This window comes from Tenrec ecaudatus, chromosome 10, assembly GCF_050624435.1.
Source record: "Tenrec ecaudatus isolate mTenEca1 chromosome 10, mTenEca1.hap1, whole genome shotgun sequence".
Lineage (NCBI taxonomy): Eukaryota > Metazoa > Chordata > Mammalia > Afrosoricida > Tenrecidae > Tenrec > Tenrec ecaudatus.
Window position 1 is genome coordinate 4408652 of NC_134539.1, and position 22792 is coordinate 4431443.

Here is a 22792-nt window from a genome sequence, read left to right on the forward strand (position 1 = left end):
TCAGTCCCAGGCTTGAAGAGTAATTGATGGCTTGGGGTCCCTCTCACCGGTCTTCATCAGACCAGAAAGTCTGATCTTTTTTGTGGTTGTAAAATCTGTCCTTCTTTCTTCCCCCGCCTTCCCTTCTATTGTGATCTTGGACTTTTATTCCAGTTGGTACTTTTTTCACCAAATGCCCTTGTAAGCATTGCAGTGGATAGAGGCTTGCACTGTGTGGTTCTTACCTATTGAAGTTGGACCTGATTCCCAAGTCTGGAGGGATCATTGAGCTCTCCTCATTGGCTGGGAGTCACCTTGACCTCTGCTTCTGCACTGCAAAGGCCAGAAGGAGTCGGTCACCTGGTCTGTTCTTATTCATCCTTCAAGTTGTCCTCCTGGGACCACCCGTCTGATTCTGCCTGTAGTTAAGTAAACCAGAGAACCCACTCCAGGGTATAGAGCCAGGGTGGGTAGATGACACAGCTCCAATAGTCCATAGAGAGATACTTGAACCATAGGCACGTATAATTGACTAAAATATAGGATCATCTTTGATAGATGCCCTAGTGGCATAGTGGCTACAAATGGGGCTGCTAACCACAAGGTCAGCAGTTTGGAACCACCAGCCAGTCTGAGGGGGAAAGATGAGGCTTTCTATTCCCCAAAAGAGTTACAGTCTCATAAACCCACAGGGGCAGGTCTACCCTGTCTGATAGGGCACTAGGAATCAGAATTGACTTCAAGGCAGTGAGTTTGGTATGGTTGCATTTTATTTTTACAGTTTTATTAGCACATAGTCCACATATCATATCATTCATATCAAGAAGAATTGTACAACCACAATCAATTTTAGAACATTCTCTGCCCACGCCCCACCCCATGGTAAATAGCCTTTAAAATGAGTTGTACAATCACAATCAATTCTAGTACTTCCTCCCCTCTCCCACCTTTACTGTGTACTCCAGAAATCCCCAACCCCCCCCCCACCATCTCCCAGTCCCGCTCTCACCTCCCCCATACAGCTCAGCATCAGTTATTCTCTCGCTGCATCCACTCCTGTGCTTCACGAACTGGGAAGCCCAATAGAAACCATAGACAGGAAATCAAAATAAAATGGTAAGGATAAAATAATACTATAAAGATAAAATACAAATAATGAGTAAGAAAGAAAAGCCCACCATCAATATTTTAAAAACCAGGGAAGAAATTTTGTCATGGAACACACAAGATATACTTGCACCTAGGACAAATTCAGGTTGAGTCAAGTTCAATCCAGCGCCTCTGTCTGATAGTAAGGTTGTTCCAGCCCCTTGCCCGTGGCTAGTGGGGATCTGCCTGCAGCTTCATCTGACTAACTGCTCTTCGGATGGATTGGGGGCTTCATGCTGCCCTCTGCAGCCTTCTAACAATTGGGTATTCATTATTTTAGCTCTGATACTTTCCCCTTCACCGTATTTGGATTTTGTTATTTCATCTTTGGATCACACAAGCTGGTGTGCTTCTTTCATGCGGACTTAGTTGACTCCTCACTTAGATGGCTGATTGTTTCGATATAAGCCTTTAAGAACCCAGACACTATTCCGATTGATAGCTGGACACCATCTGCTGTCTTCACCCCACCTTTCTGTAGCACCCTTATCTTCAGTGATCCTTTCATGAAGGTGAGTATGGAGCAGGGCCAAGTTATCAGAACTAACTGTTCTTGGATTGGGGCTAGAGTTAAGTCCATGGGATATGCCTGACTCAGGTGTGCTTTGGCAGCCGTAATATGAAAAAATCAAACTTCAAAAGACCAACTACACCAAAAGCAGCAACAAGCCAGCCAGCAAACAAATGAACAGACAGACAAACAAACAAAAAACCAAAAATACAAGTTAAAGTCAGGAAAACAAAAACCCACAGAAACAATAAAGTACAGCATTGCTAATCATCCCCTGGGTATAAGGCGAATGCACAGATAACATCGTAAATTTCCCCAATGCCACAGCCCTCTAGACGCTGTCAGTATGCGGAGTCTGTGTGAACACATTTCCACCTTGAGCCGAAACCCATGAGTCGTTGCCCTACACAGTTTCTTCTCCCATTGGCTTGTGCTCTGTTCACCCAAAGTGTGGGGGTTGGTGCCAGGAGGGACCTTCCTGGATCAAGGCTTCCAAGTGCAGATCCCTCCCTGGCCAGCACACCAAAACCTGTCCTGTGGGATGATTTCTTGATATATAATTACTTCTTGATAGAAAACTCTTTCTTACACATACATGAATGTCCTTGGATTTGTCTCTAACCCGGCCTAACACAACTGTGGACCCTGATTCTAAGTTGTATTCTGTTTCTTAATAAACCACCCTGGGAGCCGGAGTGGAGCCCCCAAACTGATCTGTAGATAATTAGACATCCCCTCACAGAAGGGTCACAAGGAAGAGACGAGCCAGCCAGGGTGCAGTATAGCATCAAGGCAACAGACATTTCTCTAGTTCTTTAATGTTTCCTCCCACCACTATCATGATCCCAGTTCTGCCTTACAAACCCAGCTAGACCAGAGCATGTACACTGGTACAGATGAGAGCTCTCAACACACGGAATCTAGGACAGAAAATAATGATTTATAATTGATCAAGGGTTCACGAGGATGGGGGGGTTAAGGGAAGGAGGGAAAAAAGAGATGCTGATGCCAAGGGCTGAAATAGAAAGAAAATGTTTAGAAAACAATGATGGCAACATATATACAAATATGCTTGATATAATTGACGTATGGATTGTTATCAGAGCTGTAAGAGCCCCCACTAAAATGACTTTTAAAAAGAAAAAAAGATAGAACTTTACATGAAGAAGTAATTTTATATCCAAATAAGTAAAAAGCCAACCACCTCACTGTGTCTATGATCTGGGCCTTCTCTGATCACTGTGATGGGTTATCAGACCCAGAAAGGTGTGGGAGGCCTGTAAAGGTGGAGTCGTGTCTGACCTTCACCTCATAGGCATCAGCGTGTGCTGACGGTGACGGCTGTCATCCCCACTGAAGTTAGACAGACGGGGCACCGTTGCTATTTCCACCCAAGGTTGAAGACCAAGGACGCTCCTTTGACGTCTACAGCGTGCCTGACCCAAGCCATGGTATTGGCAGTTGCCACATATGCCTTTGGAAATTGGACATTGAATAAAGGAGCCTGGAGGAGAGTCAATGCATTTGAATGATAGTGCTGGTGAAGAAGACTGACGGAGTCATGGACTGCCAGACGACCAACCAATTCTGTTCTGGAAGAAGTAGAGCCAGAATGCTCCTTAGAAGCAAAGATGGCAAGACGTCATCTCACGCGCTTTGGACTTTTATCCGGACTCGTAGTTGTGGCAGCTCTAGATTATTTTATGTCAGCTTGAAGATGCATAAAGTGTAGGGCTGTAACCCAGGGGAGAGCAGCCCTTGGAGAAAGACATCCCATTTGGGGAGCAGAAAAGAGGAAGACTCACTGAGCTGGGTTGACAGTGGCTGCCACAGGGCAGGCAGGGCATGCTTGGGCTGTGGACATGCATCTTCACACCCGCCGCCTCGCCCTCCTTGTTCGGGGGAGCCCTTGTGTGATGCAGTAGCAGACGGCTTTACAAGGCCAGCTCCCCTAGGGGAGAGTGAAGTCATTCGGGTGAATCATCACAAAATCCTCTGTACTGGGTGGAACTGCCAAAGGGGGACAGGACAGCTTAGATCCAATCACCTCCCAGAGTGCCTTCCTGAGGTCTTTAATCCCATAAGGAACTCTAAGAAAAAGACTTCTGAAGTCAAATCAGTCTGGGAAGTGCTACTTGCCACATCCTTCAGTCAGAGACTGATAACAAGGGTGGGGGACTCCGTGTGCTATTGGGCTGGAGGAGTGGACCTGCCCGAAGGCACCTGGAAGAGAGGCCTGGCGATGGCTGAGATAATCAGCTTTGAGAGGCCATTCTGCTCAGACACGCAGGTGACCTGATGGCAACAAGGACAACTCAGCGACAGGCTTGCTTGCTTTGTCTTCTACCACATTTCTACAACTGGCTTGATAAGAACAACAACCCCCCCTCTTTGTGGATCACATCTGTCAGCAGCCTGTGGACATAGAATGTGCTGGCACACACTTGGCAATGGCTCCTGTGGTGAACCCCAAGGAACCCAATCACCCCTGCAGTGTTACGAGAGTGGGCACTCCTCTCTCTGTGCCCAGCCAGGTGAAGAGGTCAGAGGTGCAGGGGCTCCAAACAGGAGGAGCTGGTGCGGCATCTTGAAACCATGAAGTGTGGGCAGTCCTCTCCCACGCAGAGAGGTGGGCGGGAAGCGGCCGCAAGCAAAGGCTGTGATGGGAGAGCCCTGTTGGCTGGGTGCATTGTGGCCCATAGTGGCGGCCTAAGCCTGCCCTGTCTGAGAGCTGGTGGGGGGGAGACAGATGGCAGGGGGCTCCATGGTAGAGGGCGGGGCACATGGGCAGACAGCCAGGCCAAATGGGTGCTCTGGCCACGTGCGTTCCCAGCTGTTGCTTTGGGTCTTTTCCATGTAAACAAACTCAATCCATTTAGAGAGAGACCGAGACCAATAGGCACCGTGCATGGGTCCTTGGAATGACTTGTGCTATGACATCATGTTGGAGCATCCCAGGCCCAGGGCACCTACTTGCATAGTCTTCCATGAGGAGCGGATCTAAACATGTCCTGTGCAGAGAATGCATTCACCAGATGGGGAGGGACAGCAGAAGGAGGTGAAGTTTTCCCCCAGCAATTGGCTCCTTCATGACTGTGGAACAAATTCACTACCCAACCCAAACTCACACCATGAAATCAACGCCAACTCATAGGGATGTGTGGACAAATAGAGAGTTTGACAGCTAGCTAGTTGGCTAGATAAGGCAACTCATAGAGATAGATAGATAGATAGATAGATAGATAGATAGATAGATAGATGATAGATAGATGATAGATAGACAGATGATAGATAGATAGATAGATAGATAGATAGATAGATAGATAGATAGGTAGACAGATGATAGATAGATAGACAGATGATAGATAGATGATAGATAGATAGAGAGATTGATAGCTAGATAGATAGACAGATGATAGGTAGACAGATGATAGCTAGATAGATAGACAGATGATAGGTAGAGAGATAGATGATAGAGAGATCGATAGCTAGATAGACAGATGATAGCTAGATAGATAGATAGACAGATGATAGATAGAGAGATAGATAGATAGATAGAGAGATGAAAGAGAGATAGATAGATAGATGATAGAGAGATAGATAGATAGATGATAGATAGAGAGAGAGAGATGATAGACAGATAGCTAGATAGACAGATGATAAATAGATGGTAGGTAGATAGATAGAGAGAGAGAGAGAGAGAGATAGCTAGCTAGCTCTTGCCCAGCTACTCGATGCCCGAGGGCTCCCAGTCCCGTTGCTCTTCCTTCCATTGTGTCTGAGCTTATCCCAGTGGATCGGGAACTGTCTCAAAGCAAGCCTTAGCTTCCGTGAGGACTGCAGCTGTAGTGTAAGGAGCTGTGGAGCACCGAGGCCCAGGGCTGCAGTGGGGGGGGGGAGGCTATGTGGTTAAGACAGGGGTTCCCAACCTTCCTCAGGCCGCCACCCTTCAATACAGTCCCTCATGTTGAGGTGACCCCCAACCGGAACATTGCTTTTGTTGCGACTTCATAACTGAAAATTTGCTACTGTGAAAGGGTCGCTCGGCCCTGTGAAAGAGGTCGCGACCCACGGGTTGAGAACCACTGGGTTAGGGGATCTTTGGAGGAAGAGGAATGGCTCTTTCAAGGAATCCTGGTGGCACAGTGTTTATGTGTTGGGCTGCTGACCCCAAGATCAGCAGTTTGAAACCTCCCGCCTCTCTGAGGGAGAAAGAGGTTCTCTATGCCCGTAGAGAGTTACAGTCTGGGAAACTCACAGGGGCAGCTCCACCCTGACCTGTAGGGTCCCTCTGAGTCAGAATTGACTAGATGGCAGGGAGCTTGGTTTTTTCCTGACTTTATGGTGTCTCTAGGTGGTGCAAATGGCGACTGCGCTGGGCTGCTCGCTGAAACGTTGGCAGTTTGAGGCCTGCAGAGGCCCCTAGGAAGAAAGGCGAGGGAGCCTGGGGAAAGCGGCCTTTGGAAACCCCCTGGGCACAGGGCCAGTCTGACACATGGGGCGGGGCTGGGGGCTATGAGATGAGTCAACTTTCAATGGCCCCTGGTTTTGATGGCTTGATCGAGCGTCTTCGGACAGGTCATCCCAGGAAAAGGTCATCATGCTTGGTCCAGTAGAAGGCCCATGAAGAAGAGGAAGACTTTCAATGAGACGGGTGGACACTGGCTGCAACAATGGGCTACCATTGTGAGGCTGGCGCAGGGCTGGGCAGTGCTTTGTCCCGTGCGACATGAGGTCATTATGAGTCAGAGCCCACTCAAGGGCATCTGATGACAACGCCACAGAGTATCTGGTGAAAGCTCGCCAGCCCTTGCGTCGTCTCTACCGAGAACACAGGTGTTCATGGCCTCATCAGGACCACTTAGCTACAACATAACATTTGGAGCCGACAATTGGAAGCCTGAGGGTTTGCTTCTGGACGCTCCTTTCTGTCACAGAGATTGGGCTGAAAGTTACCATCCTGTGTTCAACCCAGTTGGTTCTGAATGATTCCAGCTGCACCCCCAGGGGAGTCCTTCCAGCCAACGTCCCCGTGCTGTTGACGACTCTTCACCACGGAGCGCCTGCCTGGGTTAGGTGCTCTGCAGCCTAGCTACTGACACCTAGACCTCAACCCATGCTGATCCCAGGTGTGAGGGACCATGCAGCTGTAAGTCACAGGGGTGTCAAGGGCCGACCAACAGCTCTGTCTTAGATCAAGGGCATCCAGAATGCTTGAAGCAGGGATGGCGAGACTCCATCTCACGTCCTTTGGACATGTGGTCAGGAAAGACCAGTCCCTGGGGAAAGAACCTCATGCTTGCCAACGTGGGAGGGCAGCGAGGAGGATCCATGACAAGATGGATGGGCACAATGGGTACAACAAGGAGCTCCAGTACAAGTCTGAGATTCAGCAAGACCAGGGGATGCTCATTCTGTGGTACCGAGGGATATGGAGAGTCAGAGAATAAGATGGGAGGTAACGCTGCTTGGCCTCAAACCACCAACTTTTTCATGATCTCTGAACACTTTGATCACCTATACCTACCACCCAGGGACTCCAGGTCGGTCTAGAACAGCAGTTCTCAACCTGTGGGTCGCAACCCCTTTGGGGGTCAAACAAGCCTTTCACAGAGGTTGCCCGATTCATAACAGTAGTAAAACTATGGCTATGAAGCAGCAATGAAAATCATTTTATGGTGGGGGGTCACCACCACATGAGGAAGTGTATCAGAGGGTCGAGGCACGAGGAAGGTTGAGAACCGCTGCTCTAGAAGATGGTGCTGTCGTCACGTCCTATGTGTTGCCTCTGCGATACCTTCCGTGGAAATGTATGCTTCCCACGGTGGCCACATGAGCCAAGTGTGAATGGCGAGGTTAGATCCCTCTGACCCAGTCCATCTTAATTAGGATTACACTCCACCAATTTGCTTTTCTCCTCTGAGCCTTTTTACGCACAATTTCAGTGGCTTGCAAATGCCTTCCTTTCCTTTCGCTGGGAACTGCAGACTTAAAATGCGTGCTGTTCTCCTCCCCTTGCCTCTCAGGAGAGGCCCTTCAAGTGGCATCCCACACGGCTGAGGAGTCTTTTTGTTTGGCTTTTTTTGAGAGGAGGGGAGGTTTCGGAGGGAAGAAATGTGTAACCCTGCACTTCGCGGTTGATAAAAAAATGCAGTTACAGCAAAAAAAAAATTGGAAAGACAAAATGTGGTTAGCAGATTATTCAGATGCCTTCAGAAGAGGTTATCTGCCTGATTAGGTCTGTGATTGAAGAAGCCACTGCATTACAGTGTCAAGTCGGCGCAGCTTTGTTCTGCTACACGGTAGATCTATTGGCTAATGCCAAGAGGCTCTGCCTCCTGGGTGCGCCACGAAGGCCCTGTAATTTATTTATTTATTTTTTAATGTCGTCCCTGGCACGGCATCAAACACCTGCGTTCTCCGAAAACGGAGCTGCTTCTTGGGAGTTCCTACTTAGTAGCGCAAGATGGACAAGGCGTGAAACTGTACCGCGTTTGCGGACGTGACAGCGCCATCCGTGTGTTGCAAAAGGGGGCGATTGTGCTCCCCTTTGAGAGGGCAGGGGCACGCGGAGAGGGATCAAATGGAGCCACTCACATCCTGCGCCCAGTTCATTTCTCTCAAATCATTGTGGGTGGGAGGGAAGCAGGGTGGGGTGGGGGTACAGAAAAACGGAGCTCCGTCTCAGGCAGGATCTTGGAGGCTGGCAAGTCTTTTGGGGTTCTATACACAAAATACAAGCCTCCATAGCAACACCCATTGCAACTTTGGATTTGCTTTCTGGGTTTCAGCGTGCTAGGAGACCTGAGAAAATACAGGAATGTGTGGGCCAGCCATTAGAAATTAAGCCACTGAGGTGGCCGGGCTAGACACCCGCTCAGAGCCCACGGCTCACCACTGATTGTCTGCTGCTGGCCCACATGCCCTCCTGCCAGATATTGAATGCTGAGAGTTATGTTAGTCTGGGTAGACTAGAGAAACAAAATTTATAAACACGTATATGTATAAAAAGGAGAGGTTTATATACAAGAGGGATTAAACATTGAGAAAACATCCCAACCCAGTCCAAGGCCATAAGTCTGATACCAATCTACAAAGTTCTCTTAAGACTCACGAAACACATGCAATGAAGCCAAATGCAGGATGATCACAAGCCAGTGGGTAGAAAGTCTTTGGATCCAGTGGCAGTGTAAGCATCTCAGCACTGGCAGGGGTCTCTCTGTGGCTTCTCTGTCTTCTGAAGTCTGGTTGCGTCCATGTGGCTTGTCTTCTGCAATGTCTTCCAGGGAGTAGCAGAGAGAGGGGTGTCTTCCGCCTCCACGAAGGAAGTACCAGATTTCCCAGAATTCTCAGGAGAAGGCCATGCCCACACAGAAGTCTCATTGGCTATCTCCAGATTGACAGCCTAGACTCCACCCCTACACTCTTCATCCTTCAATTGACACCAGACTAGGTGACTGCCACAGAGTCCATGTGTGGGCATTATGCCTCTCAGTTGAAGCACTGATGGGCACCAAGATGAATATGCAAACGAACTGACACTCTCAGCCATTGAAGTCACTGGGTGGCACAGAGTGCCACCAAAAGAGAACCAAAAGGTGGGTGCTTCGCGCCTTCCCAGAGGTGCCTTGGAAGAAAAGGCTGTCAATCTGCTCTGAAAGGTCACAGACATGAGCATCGTGGGGAGGAGAGTCTCCCCGCAGCACCTGGAGCCACCATGGTCAGAATCGCCTCCAAGAGAACCTGGGTCAGAAACCTGACGTTCTCTCGAGCTCTTCCTGCATCCACGTGAACGGCAGTTGGATTTTGAAGTTGTGACTTTCTGATGACTGGGCCCGAATCTGAGAGAGGGGCCAGACTCAGTCGTCTAAAGATTGAGAGCTTGAGGTGGGTGGGCACCTACTGAAAAAATGCGCTGATCTCTCTGCCTTCCCCTTGGTGCTGTTGAGACACTCAGAATGCTGGAGCAGTCACGTGGAGACTCACCTCAGCATTGAGATGCTTCCACCGCCACTGGATCCACAAGACTTTCCACCCACTGGCCTGTGATCTTCCTGCATTTGGTAACATTGCATATCTTTCTAAAGAAGAATTTATGGACCAGTCCTGGACATATGGACTAATATCAAGGACTTTATCTGGGTGTTTTCTCAACATACAATTATTCATTGATATAAAGTACACACACACACACACACACACACACACACACACACACATCAATTTGCTCCTGTTTACCTGAACTGGTGATTGACCTGAATTTGGAAACCAAACACTCATAGCCCAAAGGCTGGCTCTGTTTATACGTGGGTCGCTCCAGGTTCAGGGCCCATGGGAAGGCCAAGTGTGCTGGGCACGGAAGAGGGCGAGGCTTGGATCTGAGCAAGCTCTTCCTTCCCAGCTGGGTGGTTCAGACGTCATTCGATCCGTCCCAGCTCCTGTCTCCACAGCGTAACACATGGCTGCGGCTCCTCCCTCGTCTTGGCGGAGGATTACATGGCCTGATGGACAGAGAGCACTCTTGCTCTCTCAAGTCCTGAGAGCAGCACAGGTGAGGTGTGAACCCCCATCATCTGCTCATTAGCCCTGTCAGGGGAGGGAGGAGAAGGGATTAAGTCTGGCAGGTCCTAAGCGCCCAGGCTGATTTAAGTCTTCTCCTCCCTCCCCCTCCCCCTCTTTGCAAAGGGCGTTCCTTCTCGGTCGCCAGTCACCAGAGCTTGCGCCAATTGCCTGTGTGGACAAGTCACCCCGGAAAGTCAGGAAGCACCTGGGCTTGAGGCCCACGAGTCAACCGGTGGCCTGGGCTGGTGGGAAAGGCTCTCTCCCCAATCCTGGGGAAGCTTGTCCTGGTAGGAGTGGTCGGTGGGGGCTGGTCACTCTCCTTTGGGGCATGGACAGGTGCCCGCAGCAGGGCGTGGCGGGAGCCCTCCCGTGGACTGCCTGTGGCTGCTGTCTTCCACTGCCTGGTGATGCAGCATCCCCTCTGTCCTCAGGGCGTTTCAGCCCTCCTATGCAGTGACTGTGTCGGTCCATCTTGTTGACGGTCCTCCTATTCGGGGCTTACCTCCTTGAGCGAGCATGGTGCCCTTCTCCAGGGCTGGTCCTTTCAGATGACAGGTTCAAACTGCCATCTTTGCCTCGCCATATTTGATGCTTCCAAACAGCTGTGCGGGTTCTCCGGGAAGTTCCTGATGGACTCAAGCGTCTGTGCCCGCGCGCAAAGGCTTTGGTTCTTCTGGGTCTGCCGTGTCCACCATGCAGTGGTTGTGTGCCTCTGGGGCCACTGGAAAAACGCCATGGTCTCAGCCAGGCTCACCCCGGCCCTCAAATTGCCATCTTTGCTCATTACCCTTGAAATAGGTCTTTGGCGGCAGAGCTGCCCCGGGCAAGGAGACATCCTTTGGTTTCTTGACTGCTGCTTCCAGGGCCTTGGTTCTGGATCATTAGGAAAATGAGATCCCAATTTCCATGGTGGAAGTGTTCCCACCGATATCGAGCTATAACTGTGATGTCACCCAGTGAGAAACAGCCATGAAGGGAGTGCTTCTGCATACCATTGGCAGGAAACACACACACACACACCACATACACTCACATGGACACACACTCCCTCACGCAGATATGCATCCACACAGGTACATGCACACATTCATAGGCACTCCCACACTCATCCGCACCGCGTGCACACTTGTCATACCACACACACAGGCGTCCACACCATGCACACACATTCACGCTGACACACACATATGCACAACCCCCTCACACAGGCACATGCACACCACACACTCGCATACACCACACACACACACACTAAGAACAGATGTAAGCATGCACACTCACACAGATATGTCCACAGACATCTGCACCACACACATTCACCTTAGCACACACATACACACTCACACACTGACACAGAAACATACCTGTACACCAAAACTCACATACATTATACACATTTATACACATTCACCCTCTGTGCATGCCCACATAGGTACATAGGCACGTACTCACATATGAATACACTCTCCCTATATCCATCACATGCACTCACATACACCACACACAATCACACAGTCACACACACTCCCAAACATTTATGCCCACAGGCACGCACTCTCACACAGACACACCTTCACACTCACCCACCCCCACACCCACATCCCATTCACATCACATGTACTCACGTACTTTGTGCTCACTGACTTACAGGTCTCACGCAGACCTATACGTACACATTCACACAAAAAAACACACATAGAGTCACACACATATCCACACACCAATCTAGAAACCACACCCACCGAGACTCTGCTCCTTAATGTGCCCACTCCCCACTGCCCTTGTGCCAGTGCCCACTCAGAGCACCCCTGCAGACCGGAGCAGCCTGTCCCTGTCGGTTCTGAGGTCACCTGTATGGCTGCTCGCTGTCACCCCTTCTCCTGAAGTATTGCCAGTGCTTCCAGTGCCCACTCCTGGTTAGCAGCAGAGTGACCCACCGTCTTCTTAGGGGATGGCAGACACTCAAGTCCAGCCTGAAGGCCTCACGACTGGCCCATCCTGCCTGCCATCTCTGCTCCGCCAGTCTTCTGATTCTCCCAGAAGCCACTTCTTCAGGAAGCCAGAGGAGGGGTCTCCTGTGCATCCACCACCACCGACCGCCATTACACAGCTTGTCTGAGGATGCTTCGCCTTGGCAAGTGACTCCACCGTGGCTGGGGGACCCACTGCTGGTCAAGGCTGTACCTATTGGGTATCTGACACACACACACACACACACACACTGCCCCACTTGGAGCGGCCTGGGTTGTGCTCTTCCTACCAGGAGCAGCAGGTCCACGCTCTGAGACCTCAAGATCGCTGGGATGCTATCCTCGCCCCCCCCGCCCCCCGCCCGTCTCTTCCAAAGACTCTCCACACCACCAGGCATATTTAGCTCTGTGTGTTTTCCTCCCCGCCCTCTGGGATCCCTCTGAGGTCCTTATTTCCCTGGGAGGGACACACTGTTAACTCGCCCAGCGGCTCACCCACAGGCTGGAGGGTCGAGTCCAGCCGGAAGCTCCATCGAGCCAGCCCCACGGAGCCCGATTCCACTCTGCTTCACACAGGGCTGGTTTCCGTGTCTTATTTTCGGTTGTTCTCATCTGCAGTGTTTGCTGTGTGGACAGCTCAGCCTGCCTGGGAAGAGGTGTGGAGAAAGCCCTGAGTCGAAAGGCCGTGTGCATGCTCCCTGCACAGCCTGACCTTAGAGTGCCCGCCCATCGACAGCCTGACCCTCCTGGGTCCCCGAGCCTTGCTGCCCCTCCCCAGTTGATGCGTTCGTTGCACTTGATATGTAGTCTCAGCTCCATCCCTTACTGAGGCTGATGGCTGAACGGCATGCCCTCCTTCTGACTTTGACCCTGCCATGGAAGATGGCGCCACTTCATGGGGCGGGACGTGAGGAAAACAGCATCATCACTCTGCACACACGACTCTGTCCCACTAGTGGGTGCCTCCCATGGAACCCAGGGGAGGAGTCACCCAACAGTTTCCACAGTGTATGTGTGCCTATTACATAATTTCCTGTCAAGTTGGAGATCTATAAGAGCGTAGGGGTGGAGTCTAGCCCCATGGCGCCTCCTTGTGGGTGTGGCCTTCTCTTAAGGAGGGTCCTGGGAACTTCTCTTTCTCCCTCTTTCTTCATCTTCCTGCTGGCTGAGCCTGGTTGCTGGTGGCAAACCCTTGGATCTGTGAGACTCTGCACCCACCAGACTGTGACCTTCCTGAATTCTGCATCATTTCATGTACCTGCGTGAGTCAGAAAAGGGACTTATGGACTCATATCACACTTGTAGACTTGAGTTGGACTGGGCTGGAATGTATTTTTACACATACATGAGTGTCACTGAATTGTCTCTCTAGTCAACTGGCCTAACACAGTACGCTTAAGGTTTTCAGTGGCAAATCCTTTAGCGGCAACAGACTATTCCTTCTGTGTAGTCAGTTCTTAGTCTGGAAGCTTCACTGAACCTGTTTACCTTGAAAGAGTTAAGGAGTGCATCTGAGTCCCTTGCTTCATCCCCTCTGGAAGACAAGAGACAAAAGCAGCGTCAAGTGCAAGTCCCTGCAGGTTGAGCAGAGGGTGGACAAGGTCTTCCCAGCTGGGCTTAGTGTGGGAAAGACTCTTTAATCTCACCCCCGCCCCGCCCCCCGGTTCCATTTGCTGGAGTTTTTGTTTTTAAATGAAGGAGAAGGAGAAATGATGGCAGCGTGGAAATAGGAGGCCAGGCCCACTCAGCGTCCACGTTGTCTACAGAATATTTGTGAACAAGCCTCCTTTCTGGCTCCCCCTGCCAGGTCCTGCGTAAGGAGGAGGGCAGAAGATCGGACGGGGGCATCTTCTCACAGATCCACTACCCAGAGGGGCCTCAAGGACACGGTTAAAAGACAGAGTCACTGGGGGCAGGGGAACCAAGCCAGACCCAAACAAAGGCACAACAAAAGGTGAGTAGGGCCAGAGGGGGACAAGAGTCGACAAAGAATACATTTTTGCAGGTCAGGAAGGAGGCCCCTCACACTTAGTGGATGACTGGTCCCTTGGGTAGCCCTTGTCTTAGGCTTTCGGCCCTGTGGGGACCCCCAGCTGGTCGGATGATCAGGTCTGCTAGGGAAAGGGTGGGAGTGAAGACCCCACACAGTGGGCCTGGGAAAGCTGAACTCTGGCTTTGTGCCCTGCAGGTGTGCAGCTGCCCTGGAATTGTAAGGGGGGATCTCTTTCATTTGGGGTCCTTGTTGTTGTTGGGAGCCTTCTCGCCGTTCTGACTCATAGTAGCCCTGTGTTAAACGGACTCAATACTGCCATGGAGTTGGCACCGACCCCTTCGCGACTCCCTGCATCAGAGCCAAACATTGTCTGGTCCAGTGCATTTTCACCAGCGCTGCTGGGTTGGAGCCCAGGGCTTTAGCTGTCACTCCATCCTGGTGAAGGCCCTCCATTTTTCTACTGACCCCCTGATTTCCCCAGCACACTGGCCCCCTGAAGGAACAGGTCTGCTCAACGTTCACGCTGTGAAGTCTCACCAACCTTATTTCTCAGGGTCACTCTGGTTGTCCCTCCAGGACAGATCTGTTTGTCCGTCCGGCAGTGTGTGGTGTAGCCGTTCTTAGCTGGCATCCTTCCACGACATCCATTCTCCCACAGCCCCCACGCTCACTGTCTGCTCCCCCAAGCAGAGGGGGACTGGCCACACCACGGCGTGGGTCAGGCACACCTGGGTCCTCAGAGGCACATCCTTGCTTTCTCTAGAGGCCTGGGGCAGATTTGCCCAATGCAATGCATCCTTTGAACGCTCGACTGCGGCTTCCAGGAACACTGGTTATGGAATTGCACCACACACAGCTTCTCATGTTTTCATGCCCACTCGCCATGGTCGAGATGGGACGGGCTGGTCTCGCTAGTGTTTTATTTGGAGACTCGGAGCCTAGACTCCATTGCTGACTAATTCCATCTCGTTCACGAAGAATACCAGTTCCCATGGAGTCCACTCTGACTCAAGGGGAACCCTAGGCCCATCAGAGCCGGATCTTGTTCCGTGGGGTTGTCAGCGGCTGATTTTTTTTTTTAAGCACAACAAAACTCAATCACCAGTCCTTTCTTCCGAGGTGCCTCCGGGCGAAAGGGAAGCTCCAACATTGTGGGGAGCCATTGATCGGGTTCACCGTTTGCACCCACTCGCGGAACTCCTGCATCCCAAGTGAGTTCGTGGGAACGTGGAATGGAAAGTTGGCGGGACTTTTCCACGGGAGTTTGGAAATCACCTTGGACGAAGACGGCAGAGTCGGAAAAAGCGGTCATTCACGATCCTTCGGGAGCTCTCGCCCACCCAGCCCTGTCCTCAGGGACGGTGGTTCTGCACGCCACTCTCACATCCTCCCCCCTGCCTCTCTTTAACTGTCACCACTCAACAGGGCACACATGCACATGAGCTCCGCCCCCACCCCCACCCCCCCACCCATTCAGGGGTGGCAGAGACTGGGCGCCAAGCACACAGCAGGGGCAGGGTTCCTGGTGAGTGGGCCTGGTGGAAGCGAAGACCTGTACGTGCCAAGGTACGCCACGGGCCTCTTGATGGACGGATAGGACAAGGCAGGGAGAGGCTGGTAAAGGATTTATGGGGCCGGGATTAAGGGAGCGTGTGAGGAAGCCGCCGCTAAGCCGGCTCGGGGTAAAGGAAACATGTAGAACAGTTCAAGGAGACATTAACGAATGCGTCCACACAGGTGCAGCTGAAGGGAGCTCCCCGCCTTCTCTCTACCCCCTCATTGTCCGGGCCGTCTGCGGATAAACAAACTGAGGGGAGGCCGGTGGGGTGGGACCCCGTTCCTGCATTCCTCACTCCGAAGCCTTAGAAATCGGGCTTGAATCCATGGCCGGCATGTGTGGGCCTGTTTCTACCCGCCCCTCGGGCACAGACTTGCCCACCAAGGCCTCTGGGACTCAGCCCTCTACCACTGCCCCCTGTCCCTTTGCGGTTGCGATGCTTCAAGGTTTTCTGTAACCTACTGTGCTCTAAGCCAGTCCCAGGAGAAGGACCTCATGCCGGGTGAAGCGGAGGGGCAGGGAAACAAAGAGAAAGAGCACCCAGGAGATGGGCACAGCGGCGGCAGCAGTGGGCTTCATTATACATAGCAATGTGAGGCTGGCACAAGACCGGGCAAGGCTGCATTCTGCAGTGGCCAACCCAATGGCACCCAACAGCAACAGAGCAAGATATCGGTCTGTGTGTCGCTTTGATGCTCGGCAGGACAGAGGTGCGCACTGTTCAAATAGAAGCAGGGTCCCCATGGCGGGCGAGGCTTCGGTAGAGCTCTCAGACTGGCAATCTACTTCCAAACAGGAGCCAACGAATCCCGTGTGGGCCACAAGGGAATGTTGTCTGATGTCGTGCTAGGAAAGGAACCCCCCTAGGCTGGATCGCAAGGGCTGCATGGGATGGGCAGCGCTTGGCCATCAGGTGCTGGAGCTGGTTCTGTGGCAACGGACAACGAGAAGTCGTGAATATGGGAGCTGGGGAGCGCTCGCCCTGCCCCTGGAGTCATCTTCTGGGAGACCACGTGGAGCACGTGGTGTGGTCTGTGCGTCCAAGGGAGAGGAGACATTGATGCAGATCCCACTGAATGCCGGCGCCTTCCACCACAGCTCTTCTCAAAGCCACCCTGTAACCTCAACTGGTTTTCTGGGTTCCCGGGTGAGAAAATTGAGTCACATTCGGTGTACTCCAGCTCAAGGATGCAATGAAGTTTCAAACCCAATTCCTTATGGCCCCCAATTTAGAATCCTATTTCTACTACTCCGTAGAATGCACTTTAGAAGCAAGGATGGCGAGCCCCCGTGTAATTTGGACATGTGATCAGTCCCGGGAGAAGGACATCGTGCTGGGTCAGGCAGAGGGTCAGCGACAAAGAGGTCGACCCTCAGGGACAGAGATGGACACATGGTTGCAACCCTGGGCTCACACCCAGAAACAAGGGCACTGGACCAGGAGGTGTTGGGCTCTGTGGGAATAGGGCTGCTTGGAGTCAGAACTGACAGCATTGTCTACTGCCCCTGGGGTCCCAAAGTTTGGGTTTCAAACCATTGGTGGGTGGCTAAGCAAGACAATGGTCTCCAACCAGCATTTTTGTTTGAATGAAGTCAAGAAATAAATAAAATAGAAGGTGCCAGCTACGTCCTATGCGTTCTGGGCATGGTGTCATGGGACTTGAATGCGTGTGTAAGCACAGTGGAAATCCATTTCTCTCATTTTCATCACTCCACCCCCAGAAGGAGTATAAAGGACAAAGCCTCTATGCTGGCCTATAAAAATAAGTGTAGTGCCCACCCCCCCGCACCGGCTGAGCATTTTCAGGATGGAACCAAGGAAAGCAGAGAATTACTTGTATTTGCATCTTTACTACGTAAACTCCGTTGGTTATTGTTGTTGTGTCCTTTGAGTGCAGTCTAACTCAGTAACGCCCCTGGTTGGGATTTCCGAGGCTGTCTAGTTTTATGAAGCGGCCAGCCTCATCTTTCCTCCCTGGAGATGAACTGCTTGGGCTATGAACTAAACCCATTGCCCCCCAAAGCCCCCCAAGGCCGCACAGAGCTTCTATATCCTGTCCACAGCACCCCCATGCTGTTCACATCTTATTTGACCATGGGCATGGTGGGAAACGAAGACATGAACTTGGTGTAACAACCAGTTGCCGTCCACTCCACTCATGCTCCACCCCACCATGCTGCTGTTGATGTAGGTGTGGTCAGGTGGTTCCGATGCACTTATGTGCGACACACACACACACACTGGCAGCACGGGGCCATCTTCACACCGGCCGTGCTTCAGCTCATTATGAACCGTGGCCATGGTTCACGCCATCGCGTGGGAGGGCTTCCTGTTTTTCACTGACCCCCTTCTTGACCAAGCCCAATGCCCTCTTCCAGGGTCTGGCCTCTCCTGTATGACCTCCAAAGGTCGTGAGGAGTCTCCCTAACCTTGCTGCTAAGAAGCATTGTGGGAATTTCAAGTAATTTGGACATGTGATCAGGGGAGATCAGTCCCTGGAGGGGAGGAGGACATTGTGCTGAGCCAAATAGAGGGTCAAGGAAAAAGAGATGGACCGCAGGGACAGAGATGGACACAAAGACTTCACCCAGGGCCTCAAACATGGCAACAGTTGTGAGGTTGGTCTAAGGCAGACTCTTCCAAGACAGATTTCTGCACCAGAGGATTTAAAAATTATATATAGATAATTAAAATGATATATATAATTAAAATTATATATATAAACACATTTATAACTGGATTTTTGAGGAAGCAAACTGCCAGGTCTTTCTTCTGAGGCACCTCTGGGTGGACTTAACCTTCAGCCTTGAGAAGAGCAACCGAGCATGTTAACCATGAGCATCACTTGTGCACTCAAATCAGAGACTCTATTTGTCTTATTTTATTTTAAACTGGGGTTTCCACTCTTGTCCTTGTTCTAGTCCAGAATTTTGACAGTGTTGTTGACAAGGATGCTCCCCTTGTCCCATCTGACTGTTTTATACCGAGGAGTCCTGGGAGCGACGCTGTATGATGCCACTGGAGCACAGAGACCTCCATCAACGTGAACTTGTGTAAGCTCAAGATGTTGGTTTTGACCCTGACCACAACCCCCAGAGACTTCACGTTTGACCCCCACCTTGGCCAGGAGAGGTAGATTGTAGACGTTTCCACGACTATGGACGAAAACCTGTCCAACAAAACTACAACTGACATTGCCTTCAGCGGTCATTTCTTCCAGACTTCTCCTTTCTAACTCAGGAGTGGAATGCTTGGAAAAGAAAGTCCAAGCGACTTTGAAGACACTCGGTACGTTAAGTGCATAGTCGCCCATTTGGAATCTACCTTTGGCTCAGCTTTTCTAATCAGAAAAGCTCACGAACCATTCCAGAAATCTTACGAAAGCTAAAATGCCATTCTCTGGGGGTGACGAGAAAGGTGTGTGAGCAGTGGGGGAGAGGGTGAAAGCGCTGATGAAAGGTATCCCCTTTCTTCTCCCTCCCCAAGCAGAATATTTCTTATCAAGCACCGGCTCCATTGTGGAGACGCTGTTTCCCTCTCCATGTGTGGCCTGGGAGAACACTTACCTTCTCCAAAGGATAATTACCTGTTCTCAGCTTTCTACCACAGCATCTCAGACAAGCCAGGCTTCTTGTGTCTCCGCAATGCAAGGGCTGAGTCCTTTCTCACTGTGTCTCGGGGTGTGTATGTGTGTGTGTGTGTGTGTGCAGTAGGGTGGGGCTCTCTGTGCCCCTTTTCTCTCCTCACTGTGTCTCGGGGTGTGTGTGTGTGTGTGTGTGTGTGTGTGTGTGTGTGTGCAGTAGGGTGGGGCTCTCTGTGCCCCTTTTCTCTCCTCATTTTTGCTTCACCAGCCCTGAGATAAATTGTAGTTCATATTTCCTTCTATCACTAAGAAAACGCCAGCACGGCCAGGTACTTTTGAAAGAATGCCTGTGGAAATCATGAAATGCTTCCTCTTAATCCGCGATGATTAATTTTTTTTCATGAGAATTTTGAGTCTATTAGGCTTGTTTTTATAGCAGTTACTGAAAAAGGATATCTGTCAGGCTCCCATATATTTATTGTGGATGCCGTTGTTAACGAGCTGAAGCCAACATATCACTTTTCAGTTTTAAAGTGTTAGGTATCAAGTGAATAACCAGAAACAGACTCTTCAGCGACGGTGGAAAAGCCATTGTCCCACCCACTCTAAGTAAAACAAAGCGCTCTATTTTCAAAGAGCTAAGAACTCGGTTACTCTAAGTGAATCACCTGGCCTCCCCACCAGAGAAGTGAAAATAAACCTCACTCTACTGTCTGGTGGCCCGTGGAGGCCCTTAATGCAACAATAGTTTGGTGTCCAACTGGAAATGGAAGGCATCCCATTCCAATTTTTTGTGTATTATTTAGTTAGGAAGACCCCCGGGGAGGTGGGCTGACACTGCAGCTGCAGCCACAGGCTCCAGCATGACTGGGCTGTGAGGAAGGCGCAGGGCCGGGCAGAGCGTCCTTCTGTTGTACGGTGTGTGGGTGGGTGGGGGTGGGGGAGTTAGGAGGGAGGCCATGAGTTGGAAGTGAGTCACTGGTGGCGAGCTCGGGTCAGAAAACAGAAGCAGAATTTCCTTACACTACTCCAATGGTGGAAAGCATACTGACCGTGGGATTCGTAAAGGCGAGACATGTCAATCTTGGCACTGGAATGTTCACGAGAAGCGGTCATGGTCATGGGAAGACCGCAACCCTCAACGCACTGCGTGGCACCCCTCGTTGGGAAAGAGTGACTGCCAGACAAGGAGAGCAAGGCCGGTCAAGTGGGGGCAGCAAAGCAACAGGACCCTCCCTGAGGGGGGCTGGCAGCACAGGACTGGCCAGAGCTGCAACTGTGAATCCACACGGCTCAGCGGTCAAGACTCTCACGTTCTCTGGGCATGTCATCAGGAGGGGCCGTCCCTGCAGAAGGACATCCTGCTTGATAACGTAGAGGGTCAGCAAGTGCGGGGAAGGCCCTCAAGGCAGTGAATTGGCACAGCGGTGCTGCAATGGACTGCACTCTGGTAAAGGTGAGGAGGATGGTGCCTGACGAGGCAGTGTTTCAGTCTGTTGCACAGTCTCCAAGAGTTAGAATCAACTTGAGGTCCTCTCATAACAACAAAGCTCAGGAACAAAGGGCAGGTTCAGTCAACATTTTGTTCTGCTGTGCAGTTGGCCTCAGCTCCGTAGTGACAAGCACAATAGAAACATAAGTCAAGAGCATGTGGGTACTTTGAAGTCACCCTGGATTTGAAGACTGGCCCTTTAAAGCATTCTCTGTATGAACTGGGGAAAGCCGCTCTTTTTAATGCAATTTTTTTGTATCTGCCAACATATCTTATGGCTGAGTTGGAAATGAAAACGTATCTGTGGCTTTGTGCATGCTCTCAGCATTTTGCTGCACTCCACGGTGAGCATAATTGTTCAACTATTATCTTCCCAATCCACTGCATATTCAGTGCTGGACAACACCCCACGCTTCTTCTTCATCCAGTCAGTTCTTCTCTGTCATGCAGCCCCAAATTAGATGCAGACGCCTAATGATGGGAACTTTGAACTGTGGTGTTGGCGAAGGCTATTGGAAACACGGTAGACTTCTGGAAGCACAGACCAAGCACAGCCTCGGTGCTCCTTAGAAGGGAAGCTAGTTCTCATGTCCTGCTGACCCTGCCGTTCGCAGCCCAGCTGGTGACCACCACTCGCCAGGGTCGACGTCATCGTGATGGGCACATCTGAGGGCCGCGGAACATGAAGGGAACCCAATGAGATGGCCTGACACGGGAGCCTCAGCAATGTGCTCAGGAAGATAGCAGCCACCATGAAGGCTCGGAGGAGGCCCAAGGCATGTCATATCCCACTGGGTGGTTAGTGCTCAGTCACACCCCTGGGCAGTGGAAGCTGCGATATGGTCTAACTACTCAGGGGGGGGAAGAGGAAATGGATTCCACCGAGAAGCCAACATCTTCACAGTGGACACCTAGAGCCTTTGGGAGTGAAGTTGCTCTTCCGCTGTTTAAATCCGCTTCCTGGGGGATTGTCATCACCACTGAGGCTGGCGAGCCATCTCTGACAGGGTCCAGGAGGCACAGTGCACTGCTTGTGTCTCGCAGGTTCCCTTTCTTAGTGCAGAAAGGCAGGAAAGGGAACGAGAGTCCTAAAGGGAGGTTTGGGGGGGAGGAAGTTCAGCCCTAATTGAAGCGTTAGAGTTCACAAGTTTGAACCTGCAGGGATTCTGCACCCAACAAAGAATGGTAAAGTCAACAGTCGCTCCATCAGAAAGGGCCGGAGGAATAGACGGAAACTTATAATAGTTGAGGATTAGTCCCAGGGTGAAAAATCATACTCTAAAGCCATAGTGTTTTCTGTTCCCAATCTTAAGAGCGATTTAACAGGAACCAACCAGTAATCATCATCTTCCGATGAGTGGCACTTTGGCGGGTAAGCACAATGGGACAGAAATTCCTCCTATTGCTCTCCATGTCCTGTGCCGAAAGCAAAGTCTGCCTGCTAAGATACCAGTTCGTCACCTTTGTCAGCACTGCTGGTCTGCTTCTGGGCTTTCCTTGGTGCAGAGAATCCAAGCAGAAACAGCCATTTTCATGATGGTCTTCTCTAGGGCCTGGTCCTTCCTGACAGCATGTCCGAAGTACGAGACGAAGCCTCACCTTTCTTGCTGTAGAATGAGCCTTCTGACTATCGTTCTTCCAAGACAGACTTTTGTTCATTCTTTTGGAAGTTCATTATGTGTTCAGCATTTTTTTTTTTTACCAACCCTGTCATTTAAAAGCCTGAGTTCTTCATCTGGGCTTCCTTATTCCTGTTCCAGCTTTCACATGCATATTACCGCACCCGCCGCCACTGAGCTGATGCTGACTCCCAGCGACCCTAAAGGACAGGGTAGGACCGCCCTGTGACTTTCAGAGACTGTGACTCTTCATGGAGTAGAAAACCCCACCTTTCTCCTCAGGAGCTGCTGGTGGTTTCCAACCGCTGACCTGGCCAATCACAGCCCAGTGCATCACCGCGATGCCACCAGGGCTCCTGTCCATACACATATTAG